Source organism: Neophocaena asiaeorientalis, unplaced genomic scaffold, assembly GCF_003031525.2.
Source record: "Neophocaena asiaeorientalis asiaeorientalis breed wild unplaced genomic scaffold, Neophocaena_asiaeorientalis_V1.1 scaffold778, whole genome shotgun sequence".
Classification (NCBI taxonomy): Eukaryota; Metazoa; Chordata; class Mammalia; order Artiodactyla; family Phocoenidae; genus Neophocaena; species Neophocaena asiaeorientalis.
In genome coordinates, this window is record NW_020176499.1 from 33,524 (window position 1) to 46,230 (window position 12,707).

The 12,707-nt window shown below is 41.7% G+C and overlaps 1 pseudogene; it reads left to right on the forward strand.

The window, feature by feature from the left end:
• The first annotated feature begins 4,179 nt into the window (after positions 1–4,179).
• On the forward strand, positions 4,180–4,770 carry LOC112391596 (protein TEX261 pseudogene; annotated as a pseudogene).
• The last annotated feature ends 7,937 nt before the right edge of the window (positions 4,771–12,707 follow it).

Below are 12,707 nucleotides of genomic sequence, written 5' to 3' on the forward strand. Positions count from 1 at the left end.
TACTATGTATTACATGAATTGATTTTTAGATATTAAACTCACTTTAGAATAAATCTCATTTGGTCCTGGTGTATAACCCTTTTTATGTATTGCTGAATATGACTTGGGAATATTTTGTAAAGGAATCTTCTGGCTGTGATAAGACTGGATATTGTACTAAATTTTTTTCTTGTGATGTATTTGTCTGGCTTTGGTATCAGGGTAATAATGCCCTCATTGAAGAAGTAGGGAGTCTCCCACCTCCTCAACTCTCTGAAGAATTTGTGATATACTATTATTATTTCTTCTTTAAATATTTGATAAAATTCATCAGTGATGCCATCTGGGCCATGCTTTTCTTTGTGGAATTTTTTTATTCCTAATTAAATAATTCCTACTTTCCTTGTTATAGGTCTATTCAGATATTCTATTTGTTCTTTTTTTAAAAATATTTTTCACCTCCTTTATTTTAGCATTGGTGTTTTGACTATAGGTTTTTTTTCTTTTTTTAAGAATTGGGGACTTCCCTGGTGGTCCAACGGTTAAAAATCTGCCTTCCAATGCAGGGGATGTGGGTTCAATACCTGGTTGAGGAACTAAGATTCTACATGCCATGGGGCAACTAAGCCCATGCACCACAACTAGAGAGCCTGCATGCTGCAACTACTGAGCCCATGGACTCTGGAGCCCATGAGCCACAACTAGAGAGAAGCCCACAAGCCACAATAAAGAGCCCACTCGCCACAGAGAGTGGTCTGTGTGCCACAATGAAAGGTCCCGCATGCTGCAAGGAAGATCCCGCACACCACAACTAAGACCCAATGCAGCCAAATAAATAAATAATTGAAGTACAGTTGAATTACAATGTTGTGTTAATTTCTGCTGTACAGCAAAGTGATTCAGTCATATATATATATTCTTTTCCATATTCTTTTCCATTATGGTTTATCACAGGATATTGAATATAGTTCCCTGTGCTATACAGTAGGACCTTGTTGTTTGTCCATCCTATATATAACGGTTTGCATCTACTAAACCCAACCTCCCACTCCATCCCTCCCCACTGCCGTTGGCAACCACAGGTCTGTTCTCTATGTCTGTGAGTCTGTTTCTGTTTCATAGGTAGGTTCATTTGTGTCATATTTTAGATTCCACATATAAGTGATATCATATGGTATTTATCTCTCTCTTTGTGACTTACTTCACTTAGTATGATAATCTCTAGATCCATCCATGTTGCTGCAAATGGCATTATTTCATTTTTTTTAATAGCTGAGTAGTATTGCATTGTATATATGTACCACATTTTCTTTATCCATTCTTCTGTCAATGGACATTTAGGTTTTTCAGATATTCTGTTTCTTCTTGACTCAATTTTGGTTATTTGCATCTTTCTAGGAACTTGTCTATTTTAACAAAGTTGTCTATTTGTTGCTATAATTAGTTCAGAATATTCTCTCATAATTGTTTTGATTTCTGTAAGGTCAGTTGTGAAGTCCACTCTTTCATTTCTGGTTTTGGTAATTTGTGTCTTGTCTCTTATTTTTTTGGTTAATATAGCTAAGTTTTGTCAATTTTGTTGGCCTTTTCCTAGCATCAAATTTGGTTTTGTTGATTAGCTCTATTAATTTTTTTCTGTGTCATTGATTTCTGCTTTTAATATTTATCATTTCTTTCCTTCTATTTGCTTTATAATTGTTTGCTCATTTTTTCTAATTTCCTATGGTGAATGCTTGAGTTGTTGGGTTGAGATACCTTTTTTCTTTTTTGACTTAAGACAGTAAATTCTCCTCTAAGCACTGCTTTCACTGAATCTCCTATATTTTGATTTGTTGTGTTTCTGTTTTAATTGAGTTAAATCTTTAAATTTTAATCTTCTGCTATCTTTTTGGGGGCCATGGATTATTTAGAAGTTTAATTTACAAATACTTGAAGTTTTCCCAGATTCTTTCAGTTATTGATCTCCATTTTAATTCCATTGTATTCAGAGAACATACTTTGCATAATCTTTATCTTTTTCAACTTAGTGAGGCTTGTTTTGTGTCTCAACATATGACCTATGCTGGAGAATGTTCCATGAATTCTTGAAAAGAATATGTATTCAGCAGTCATTGGTGTATGTTCTGTAAATGCTACTTAAGTCAAGTTGGTTGATAGTGTTGTTAAAGTCTTCTTCATCCTTTCTGATTTGCTGCCTGGTTGTTCTTTCAATTGCTGAGAGTAGAGTACTGAAATTTCCAACTATTATTTTTGAATTGTGTATTTCTCCTTTCAGTTCTGTCGAGATTTGATTCATGTAAATGGAGACTCTGTCATTAGGTGTGTGTATTTTTAAATTTTTATATGTTCCTTGTGTATTGATAATGAATTGCCTCTCTTTGTCTCTAGTATTATTTGTTTCCTCAAATTCTACTTTGTCTGATTTCAAGACAAACTAGAATATAGCCCTTCCGGTTCGCTTGTGGTTATTATATGCCTACTATATGTTTTCCACACAAATTTGTTTGAATCTAAGATGTGTCTATTGTAGAAAACAAAGTTATATCTTGATTCTTCATCCAGTCTCACTATCTGTGCCTTTTAAGTTGGATGTTTAACACACTCATATTTAATGTAATTATTGATATGCTTGGACTTAATCTACCAATTTGCTACCTTTTTTCTATATGTCTCATATCTCTTTTCTTCTTCCATTCCTCCTTTACTATCTTCTTTTGTTCTAAATGAAACTTTAGAGAGCACTATTTATTCCTCTATTGACATTTTAACTATTTTTTTAGTTATTTTATTAATGATTGCTCTAGGGATTACAATATGCATCTTACCTTATCACAGTTTACTTTAGAATAATACTAACTGAAATTTGGCCAAATAGAGAATATCTGCTCAAATTTATCATTTCTTTCCCTGGCCTTTACACTATTATTGTGACATCTACTGCATTTATATATATTATAAATCTGGATTTATCCATTATTGTTGTTGTTTTGTTTGTGTACTCTGTCTCCCCAACAGTGTATGGTTGCTGATGTATCTGCTCAGTTGTTTGTTCTTATTTTTGTGTTTAAGCCCTCTTTCCCAGGTTTTGTCCTGGTGACTGCATAGCTTAGCATTCAGGTAAAGGTTAATCAGATTGTTCTCAGAGCTACTGCGGTTTCCACCTTCTGCTGATGGGTCTGTGTGTGGGCACAGGAGCACCTTCTAAGCTCAAGTGACTTTCAAGTGTACCTTGGCTTTCACATTCCACTGAAATCTCTTGCATCTTCACTCCATAAAAAGGCATACTGTGATGGCTGGAGATGTGCAAATGTCTTCAGTCTGCTGTAGTCTTTCTCATACATGTGCACACACTCTGGGATATGTTGAGTTATCAAGTCCCCATTGCTGTCTCACCTCCTGGAGCTCCCTAGTAAATTCTCAGCTTTCCTTCTGGTCCATTGCTTGCTCAAAACAGTCCTGAACTGTTAGCAGAGCTTCAGGTCTTCCCTGATCACTTGCTAATGAGATCTACTTTAACTGAAATAACTCCAGATCAAGTGAGATCTCTTTGGCAGTGGAATCAAAGGTGATAGTTTTCTTGCCCTGCCTCCACATTTAAAAAAATAAATTTATTTATTTTTGGCTGCATTGGGTCTTCGTTGTTGTGCGTGGGCTTTCTCTAGTTGTGGCAAGCGGGGGCTACTCTTTGTTGCGGTGTGTGGTTTTCTCATTGCAGTGGCTTCTCTTGTTGCGGAGCACGGGCTCTAGGGGCGGGGGCTTCAGTAGTTGTGGCCCATGGGCTTAGTTGCTCCGCGGCATGTGGGATCTTCCCAGACCAGGGCTCAAACCAGTGTCCCCTGCACTGGCAGGCAGGTTCTTAACCACTGCACCACCAGAGAAGCCCCTGCCTCCACATTTATTGAACTATGATGATGGGAAGTGACAGCAGCTTCCCCAAGAAAGAACATCACATGCTCTTGATGTTTGTAACTGAATTTCAGTAGCTTTCATGAATAAAATTTTCTCAGTTTGATGTGTGCACTTGGTGAATTTCCAAGCACTGAAATAGTTGTTTGACAGTTTTGACAGTTTTCTCCAGCTTTGATAAATGATTTTTGGGAAGAGGATGTGTGGACTTGCTAACAGGACCATGTCAAAAATCCAAATAGCAAGTGTGCAGGCCTATCGCAGCGGTCAGGGGGCAGGCAGGGCATGGGCATCATGTGGCTCATGTACCTGCTGAGCTGGCTGTTGCTCTTCATCCAGGTGGCCTTCATCATGCTGGCCATTATAGCCAGACTCTATTACCTGGCAGAATTGATAGAAGAATACACAGTGGCCACTAGTAGGATCATAAAATACATGACCTGATTCTCCACAGCTGTATCGATTGGCCTCTACATTTTTGAGTGCTTCCCCACCTGCATGATTGACATGGGTCTCTGCACCAACCTTGTCTACTTTGGTCTCCTCCAGACCTTCCCCTTAGTCATGCTGACCTCGCTTAACTTCATCCTGTTGTATGGGTTAGTGGTGGTGAATCATTACCTAGAGTTTCAATTTTTTGCAAAGGAGTATTATCTTTTCTCAGAGGTCCTGGCTTATTTCACTTTCTCCCTGTGGATAATCCCATTTGCATTCTTTGTGTCACTGTCGGCTGGGGAGAACGTCCTGCCCTCCACCATGCAGCCAGGAGACGATGTGGTCTCCAATTACTTCATCAAAGCCAAGTGGGGCAAATGCTTAGGAATGCTGGTTGTCTTCTCCTTCATCAAAGAAGCCATTCTACCCAGTCGGCAGAAGATATACTGACCCCCTGGGGAGGGGATGCTGGGGCAAGATCAGGAGAGTCAGGCCCCTGGGCCTCTGCACTAGGTGGGGGACAGTAGCTAGAAGGCACCTTCCCCCAGCCTTGGCCCTCCTTCCCTGACTCCCCCAGATGCCCCCATCCCCACCCTCCTCAGGAGGTTCAGCTTGGCTCAGATCTGATGCTGCCAGAGGCTGAGACTTTAGGGAGGATGCTGTGCCTGCTTAGCCAGGAGGCCGTGGTCCACCTTTGGAGGGCAAAGGCTGAGCTCCTGTGGCCCTCCTGCCCCCTCCTGTGATGGGTCTGGAGTTCTGGCTCAGCCAGGGCAGGCAGGGCAGGGGCCATGAAGCTGGAGAGCAGATGGTGATAATTGCTGTGGCAGATGGCCGTAGGGGGGGCCGTGGCTTAGCACTTGTAAGAGAAAGTTTTTGCTGTTGAACTGCGATTTCTGTCCAAGTGCTGATTGTCATTTGAATAAAGATGCTAGATAGCACTGTTTGCCATAATACCCTGAAAAAAAGAATCCAAAGAGTATTTTTGTTGCAAGAATTCTCTTGCAGTGCTAGACATTGTTTACCTTCACTCACCATCCATTTCTACATTTATTCTTCTACTCCTTGTGAAGGGTGGGAAGGTTAAAAACTACATTTCCCAGAGACTTTTGCCCTTAGGAGTCTGGATTGATTGACTTGGGTTCTGCCAATAAGATGTGATTGCATGAGATATGGAAGGCAGAAGGGAGGAGGGTGCCATTCTCTTGGCAGAGATGGCACTGATGTGTAGGTTCTGGCAGATGTGAACTTTTGCAATGGCCCAATTCCATGTCCCACTCACTTTCACCCAGTTTCATGGGTGTGGCAGCTGTGACCTTGGCAATGGTTTCATGCAGCTTCTTGATCTCTGGATTACAGCTGCTATGGCAGGACTCTGAGGCCTAGTCATAGCCCCACTGACTTCAAATCTTAAAGTCCTTTCCATGATTTTGCAAACAACTAATTCCCTGTATTAAATCCCTATCTGTTTGAAACATCTAGAGTGACTTCTATCTCCTGAACTACAACTTCATCTATACAATTATGTTTTGGAGACTTTGGGATGATTAAACTCTTCTTTTAGGCAATGGTTACTCTCCCTTGAGGGGCTATTATCCAGGCCTGACTGAGAAAATCACATATCACCCATAGTTCCTGGAATGGGATGTGGCAATCATATGAGACTTGGATTGTCTTCATTGGGCAGGGTTGATATGTATTTTATGTAGGTGTGGGCATTATTTAAAGTGTGTATATGGGAAAGGGGTGGTGAGAAGTGTTGTTTGTTGGTGAAATCTCAAACATTTCAGCCCAGATGCCCAGATCCCAGCTGCATGGAGCCTGGGAGGTGAGGATCGGCTCCTTGTTTGAGCTTCAATACTGGGAGGTTGGCCCATCTTCCATCAAAACTCACATGATGGGGGAATTCTCCCAACACAGGAAAGGGTTCTGATCCTAGAGGCCCAGAAATAACACAGATTTTTCACAGTGGTAATTGGATGAGAGCCTGGAAAGATGGGGAGGCCACATGGGGGAGCTATGTTTAACACAGCCTTGGAAATTCATCTGGAAATGCCATGTTGGCTGGGGATCCAGGAGGACCCAGAGGTGGAGTAAGACATGAAGAACAGTTTAGGTGGCAGTGGGGTGATGATGATGAGTGAGAGTGTAGATTCCCCTCCCCATCTCCCAGAGCTCAGGGGTTCAAACCCATGGCCATATCATTCTCTGTTCCTCAATTTCCTCATCTGAAAAATGGGGATAATAGCTAGGCCATTAAGCTTTTGTAAGGATTAAATAAGATAAAGCAGGCACATGAGAGCAACCAATGGATCCATTTAAAACAAGAAGTAGGTCGAAGCAGGAGGTCAGAATTCATGTCCACTAGCAGGGACAGCCACCTAGAAGTCAAGTGGCACTCAGATGATAGCTATTCAGAGACAGGTAAATGACTTTTTTTTTTGTCTTCTCATGTTTTATGAAGGTAATATCATTACAACATTAAAACACTTGAAATTTTTTATCTTAAAAATTTCAAAATAGACCCAAAAGTCAAGAGCATAATGTAGCACCCACCCAGCTTCAACTACCATCAACAACTTCTGAAATTTCATTATCCTCATCTCCCCTTTTCTCTGGAGTATTTGAAAAAATATGCTAACCATCATGTTCTCCACTTGTACATGCTTGCAGGTGTATTTACATCCAAACAGTCATTTTTCTACATAATCACACTTTAAATTAACAACAATTCCTTTATCAAAAATGTTTAAAGAAAAATAATTCCCCATACTCCCATCACTATTTAAACCACAGTGATTCCACTTCTCTTCCAGTTCTGCAGGAAGTGTGCAAGGCCCAGCTCCAAAGTTCCAAGCACAGGAACTCTCTCTTCTGTTTCTTCCCCCTCTTAAAATTGTATCATGTTCAGTTCCATGTAGCCCCACTATCTTAACCAGGGGAGCTGGGTGAGTTAATATACCTTTAAAAATACCTTACAGACCATTTAGCTCTTATGAATATTGATGCAAAAATCTTCAATGAAATACTAGCCAACCAAATTTGGCTGCATATTAAAAGGATTACACCATGACCAAATGGAATTTATTCCCAGAACGCAAGGATGATTCAACATATGAAAATCAACCAATATATCACATTAACAGAATGAACAGGAAAAAAAACACACACACATGATCATTTCAATTGATGCAGAAAAGCTTTTGACAAAGTCCAACACCCTTTCATGATAAAAAAACTCAACAAACTAGGATAGAAGGAAACTTCCCCAACATGATAAAGGCTATATACGAAAAAATCCACAGTGAACATCAAACTCAATGATGAAAGACCTAAAGATTTCCCCCTAAGATCAGGAGTAAGACAAGGATGCCTGCTTTTGCTACTTCTTTTCAACATAGTACTGGAAGTTCTGGCCAGAGCAACTAGGCAAGAAAAAGAAATAAAAGGCATCCAAATTGGAAAGGAACAAGTAAAATTATCTTTGTCCATATCTTATACATAGAAAATGCTAAAGATTCCACACCAAATAAACAAACCCCCAAACCTATTAGTGCTAATAAGCAAATTCAGAAAAGTTATAGGATACAAAATCAACACATAAAAATCAGTTGCATACACTAACAATGAACAATCTGAAAACAATATTTAGAAATTAACTTAACCAAAGTGGGTAAAAACTTGCAGACCGAAAATTACAAAACACTTCTAAAAGAAATTAAAGAAGACATAAATATGGAAAGACATTCTGTGTTCATGGACTGGAAGACAATATTGTTAAGATGTCAATGCTACTCAAAGCATCCTATAGGTTCAATGCAATCCCTATCAAAATCCCAATGTTTTTTTTGCAGAAATTAAAAAAAAAAAATCCTAAAACTCATATGGAATCTCAAGGGACCCCAAATAGCCAAAGCATTTTGTAAAAGAACAAAGTTGGAGGATTCACACTTCCCTATTTCAAAACTTACTTCAAAGCTACTGTAACCAAAACAGTGTGGTACTGGCATAAAGATAGACATACAGACCAGTGGAAAAGAAATTCCAGGGACTTCCCTGGTGGCTCAGTGGTTAAGAATCTGCCTGCCAATGCAGGGGACATGGGTTTGATCCCTGGTGTGGGAAGATCCCACATGCCGCAGAGCAACTAAACTACTGAGCCTGCACTCTAGAGCCCATCTGCCACAACTACTGAGCCCACACACCACAACTACAGAAGCCCACACACTCTAGGGCCTGTGTGCTACAACTACTGAAGCTGTGTTCTGCAACTACTGAAGCCCACGCACCTAGAGCTCGTGCACCACAATGAAGAGTAGCCCCCGCTCGCCACAACTACAGAAAGCCCATATGCAGCAATGAGGACCCAATGCAGCCAAAAAAGAAAAGGTCCACATCAAAAAAATAAAATTAAATTAAAATAAGAAGAGTGTAAAAAAAAAAAAGCAAAAAGAAAAGCAATTCCAGAAACAACCCCTTGCATATAAGGTTGATTGATTTTTGACATGGGTGCCAAGACCATTTAATGTAGAAAGGACAGTCTTTTCAAAAATGACACTGGAAAAACTGGATATACAGTATATGTCTGAACCCCTAAGGCCTGGCACAGAGTTTATCAAATGAATGACATTTGGGTCAAAGACTCATCCTACATTACACAATATGAATACGTGGGGGATGCCATGCCATTTACTCTGCTGTCAGCTGAGCTAAGTACGCCTAGGCAGGGAGTCACCAACAGGGGATGGCTTTGCTCCTTGGTCTACAACCAGATAGTCACAGGCAGAGAGGAGACAGGATTCCAGGAGGAGGAGGGACTTTTGTGAGCACCCAGAGCTCCTGAGCAAATAGCAAAAAAGGGAACCTAATAGCAAATAGCCTTTGAGCAAATACCTTTGGTAGCAAAAAAGTGGCCACATCTAGGCCAGGTCCCAGCCCGGACACTTGTGTGCATGAGCATCCTGCCCCTTTGCCCTGGATGGGAGGAGTGGGGGACCCGGAGCCTTTGCTTATGAAGGTAGAGCGGGTGTCTGAGAGGATATCACTTACCTTTGCCTCCAGGCTAAGGGTCACCCAGTCATTCTTGGCAGGGGGGTGCACTATGGGCACCCAGCATCCCAGTGTGACAAAGGCCTCCATTCTCCCATGTCATCCATTCTGGTGAAGGGATATGGGGTCCAGGGAGTGGGGATAATAAGGACAGCCTGGTCTCTGCTGAGTCCTGAGCCCCTGCAGGACCCTGGCTGGAGGCCCTGGTGTGTGGGTCAGGAGACTGCTGAGGCCTGGTCAAGGTCCCTGCCTCCTGGAGCTGACATTCCAGGAGGAGACAAAGGTGCAAACGTGAATAAGCACAACATGCAGGATGCCATGGAGGAAGATAAAGCCAGGAAGGAGAACAAGTCATGAGGGCAGAAGAGCCACTTCCCAGAATGTGAAGTGTCTTGGGGGGTGGCTGCTGTAATTAGGCTTTGCCTCTGGGAGGGGGCTATGATCTTAAGTTTTGTGCCCCACCAAATCCACACATTAAATCCTAACCCCCAAGGTGATGGTGTTAGGATGGTGGGGTCTTTGTGGGTGATTCGATCATGAGGGTGGCGCCCCCATGATAAGTGGCCTTATAAAAGAGACCCCAGAGAGCTGCCTCACCCCTCCTGCCATGTGAGGACACAGTGAGAGAAGAGGAAGCCGGTTCTCACTAGACACTGAATCTGCTGACACCATGGTTTTGGACTTCCAGCACCTTAAGAAATAAATATCTTTTGCTTATAAGCCTCCCAACCGTGGTATTGTTACAGCAGCCTGAATGTACTAAAGGAAAGAGTTTTGAGCTGAGGCGGTATGACTTGCCTTGGGCTAAGGATCCTACTGCTGCTGTTAGAGAAAAGATAGGGTGAGGGGGCTGGGGGAAGGCCAGTGAGAAGATGGCTACAATAGTCCAGTTGGGAGGCAATTGGGTTCAAGCCAAAGAGGGGGCAGTCAGGAAGGCAGGAGGCCAAGGCTAGGTCTGGGTCTGTCATTTGCTCACAGATTGACAAATCAGATGGAGGGTGTAAGAAGCCAAAGGTGATAACTAAGGATTTTGCCCTGAGCCTGTTTTCTCATTTGTAAAACATGTAGCATAAGCCCCACATCCCGGGGTATTGGGAGGACTCGATGAAATGATGGAGGTCAAGCACCTGGCAATGTTGGAGGCCCAGTTGGAGCCCAAAAAGCACCAGACCTGCTTCTCTTATCTTTGCCAATCCCCTATTCCAGCAGCCTCACTGGCCACTTCCTGTGCATCTTCTGGGTCTCCACTCAGGTGTCATATCCTCAGGGAATCTCTTCCTGATGACTATTCCCCCAACACTGTCACACATCATGGCTCCTCCAGTGACAGGTCCTCTGTCCCCAGCACCTATGAGCGTCCTTGCCTGTCCCCTTCCACCACCACCCTGTCTCCAAGTTCTAAGCTCCGTGGTCAATGCCTGCCTGCACCAGATTCCCACAGCGTTTTCTCTTCTCCCTCCTCAGGCCAGCCTCATATGAAGGCATGGAGTTGGGTGGGGGTTTGGAGTTTGGCCAGTTTGGGTCAGAAGGGGCCATCAATTCTCAGAGCATCTTCTTCTTATGTTCCTTCTCCCTTCTTTCCCCTAGCATCTCTCCTACTTAGGCTGAATGGTGAGCCTAGGCCTGAGGGTTTCCTAGGACTTGGGACTCTCGACAAGGACAGACAGGCCGATTGGGCATCTTACTCCTACTGTGATTGAATGCCCTAAAAATTATTTTTTAATTTCACAAGTAAAATTATGACATATTCTCCTCATACAAATAAAACATTAAACCACTAAAAGGAATCAGGGCTCCTTGGAGAAATGGCTGATTCCAGGTCTGGGCCCAGAGTACAAGATGATCCTGGAACAACTTTGTTAGAATGTAAGAAAATTCTTAAAAATCGTGACATGTTGAAAGGATACAAAGCCAGCTGGTGGAGCTCCCACTGGCCAAATCTGCCACATTTGAGCATCTAAGTGAATATGGAGAGTAATGGATTATAACTCATTAAGTAAAATAAGAATCCACAGATCCATACCACTAATGAATGTAGTATCTTCCTTAGAGTACAAAGTTAGTAGGTGGAAAAGGAATGATGGAAATAGAATAGTCTGATATATACACTACCAAATATAAAATAGATACCTAGTGGGAAGCAGCCGCATAGCACAGGGAGATCAGCTTGGTGCTTTGTGTCCACCTAGAAGGCTGGGAAGGAGACGCAAGAGGGACGAGATATGGGGATGTATGTATATGTATAGCTGATTCACTTTGTTATACAGCAGAAACTAACACCCCATTGTAAAACAATCATACTCCAATAAAGATGTTTAAAAATAAATAAATAAATATATAGAAAAGAATAGTCTGGTAATAATTCCTTTAGGCAAGAAATATCAATGAAAACTAGTGAGTTCAAAGTTTAAGGAGCTCAGCCTAAGCTATTTTGTGATCTAATCCTGGCTACAATGCTTGCCCTTGAACAGGTCTCAGTAATTAATGATCTTAAGGGAACAAAAGAATGCAGAAACATTACCTGCTATCAGGCAAGAGAAGTAACAATAGCAAAGATAAATATATCAGTTGTGAAGACTGCCAGTTATCTTTAAGTGGTAAAGGTTAGCCTGAAGCACTCAACCACCAGATCAACCAGAACCTAAGGGAGGAAGATGTTGACCTTTTCTGACCCTGGTGACTTCAATCAACTAAAGTTTGGATTCTGTCAACTGTCAGCTGAGCCCCTTCATGAATATGCATGTACCCTCAGCTTACAACCTCCCCAATTTTACTGTTCTGGGAGATGCTGCTTTAGGAAAGATCCCCGGTGTTCTCCTTACTTGCTGCAAGTAATAAATCCTTTCTTCTCCTGATTAAAAAAAAAAAAAAAGTCTGAGGAGCTCATATAACTCAATATCAAAAAAACAACCCGATTAAAAAATGGGCTGAATAGACATTTTTCCAAGGAAGACATACAGATGGCTTACAGGCACATGAAAAGATGCTCAACATTGCTAATTACCAGAGAAATACAAATCAAAACAACAGTGAGATATCACCTCACACCTGTCAGAATGGCTAGCATCAAAAGACCACAAACAACAAATGTTGGTGAGGATGTAGAGAAAAGGGAACCCTTGTACACTGCTGGTGGGAATGTAAATTGGTGCATCCACTGTGGAAAACTGTATGGACGTTCCTCAGAAAACTAAAAGTAGAAATTACTATATGATCCATTAATTCCACTCCTGGGTATATATCCGAAGAAAATGAAAACACTAAATTTGAAAAGATACAAAGTGCCCCAATGTTCCTAGCAGCATTATTTACAATGGCCAAGATATGGAAACAATCTAAAT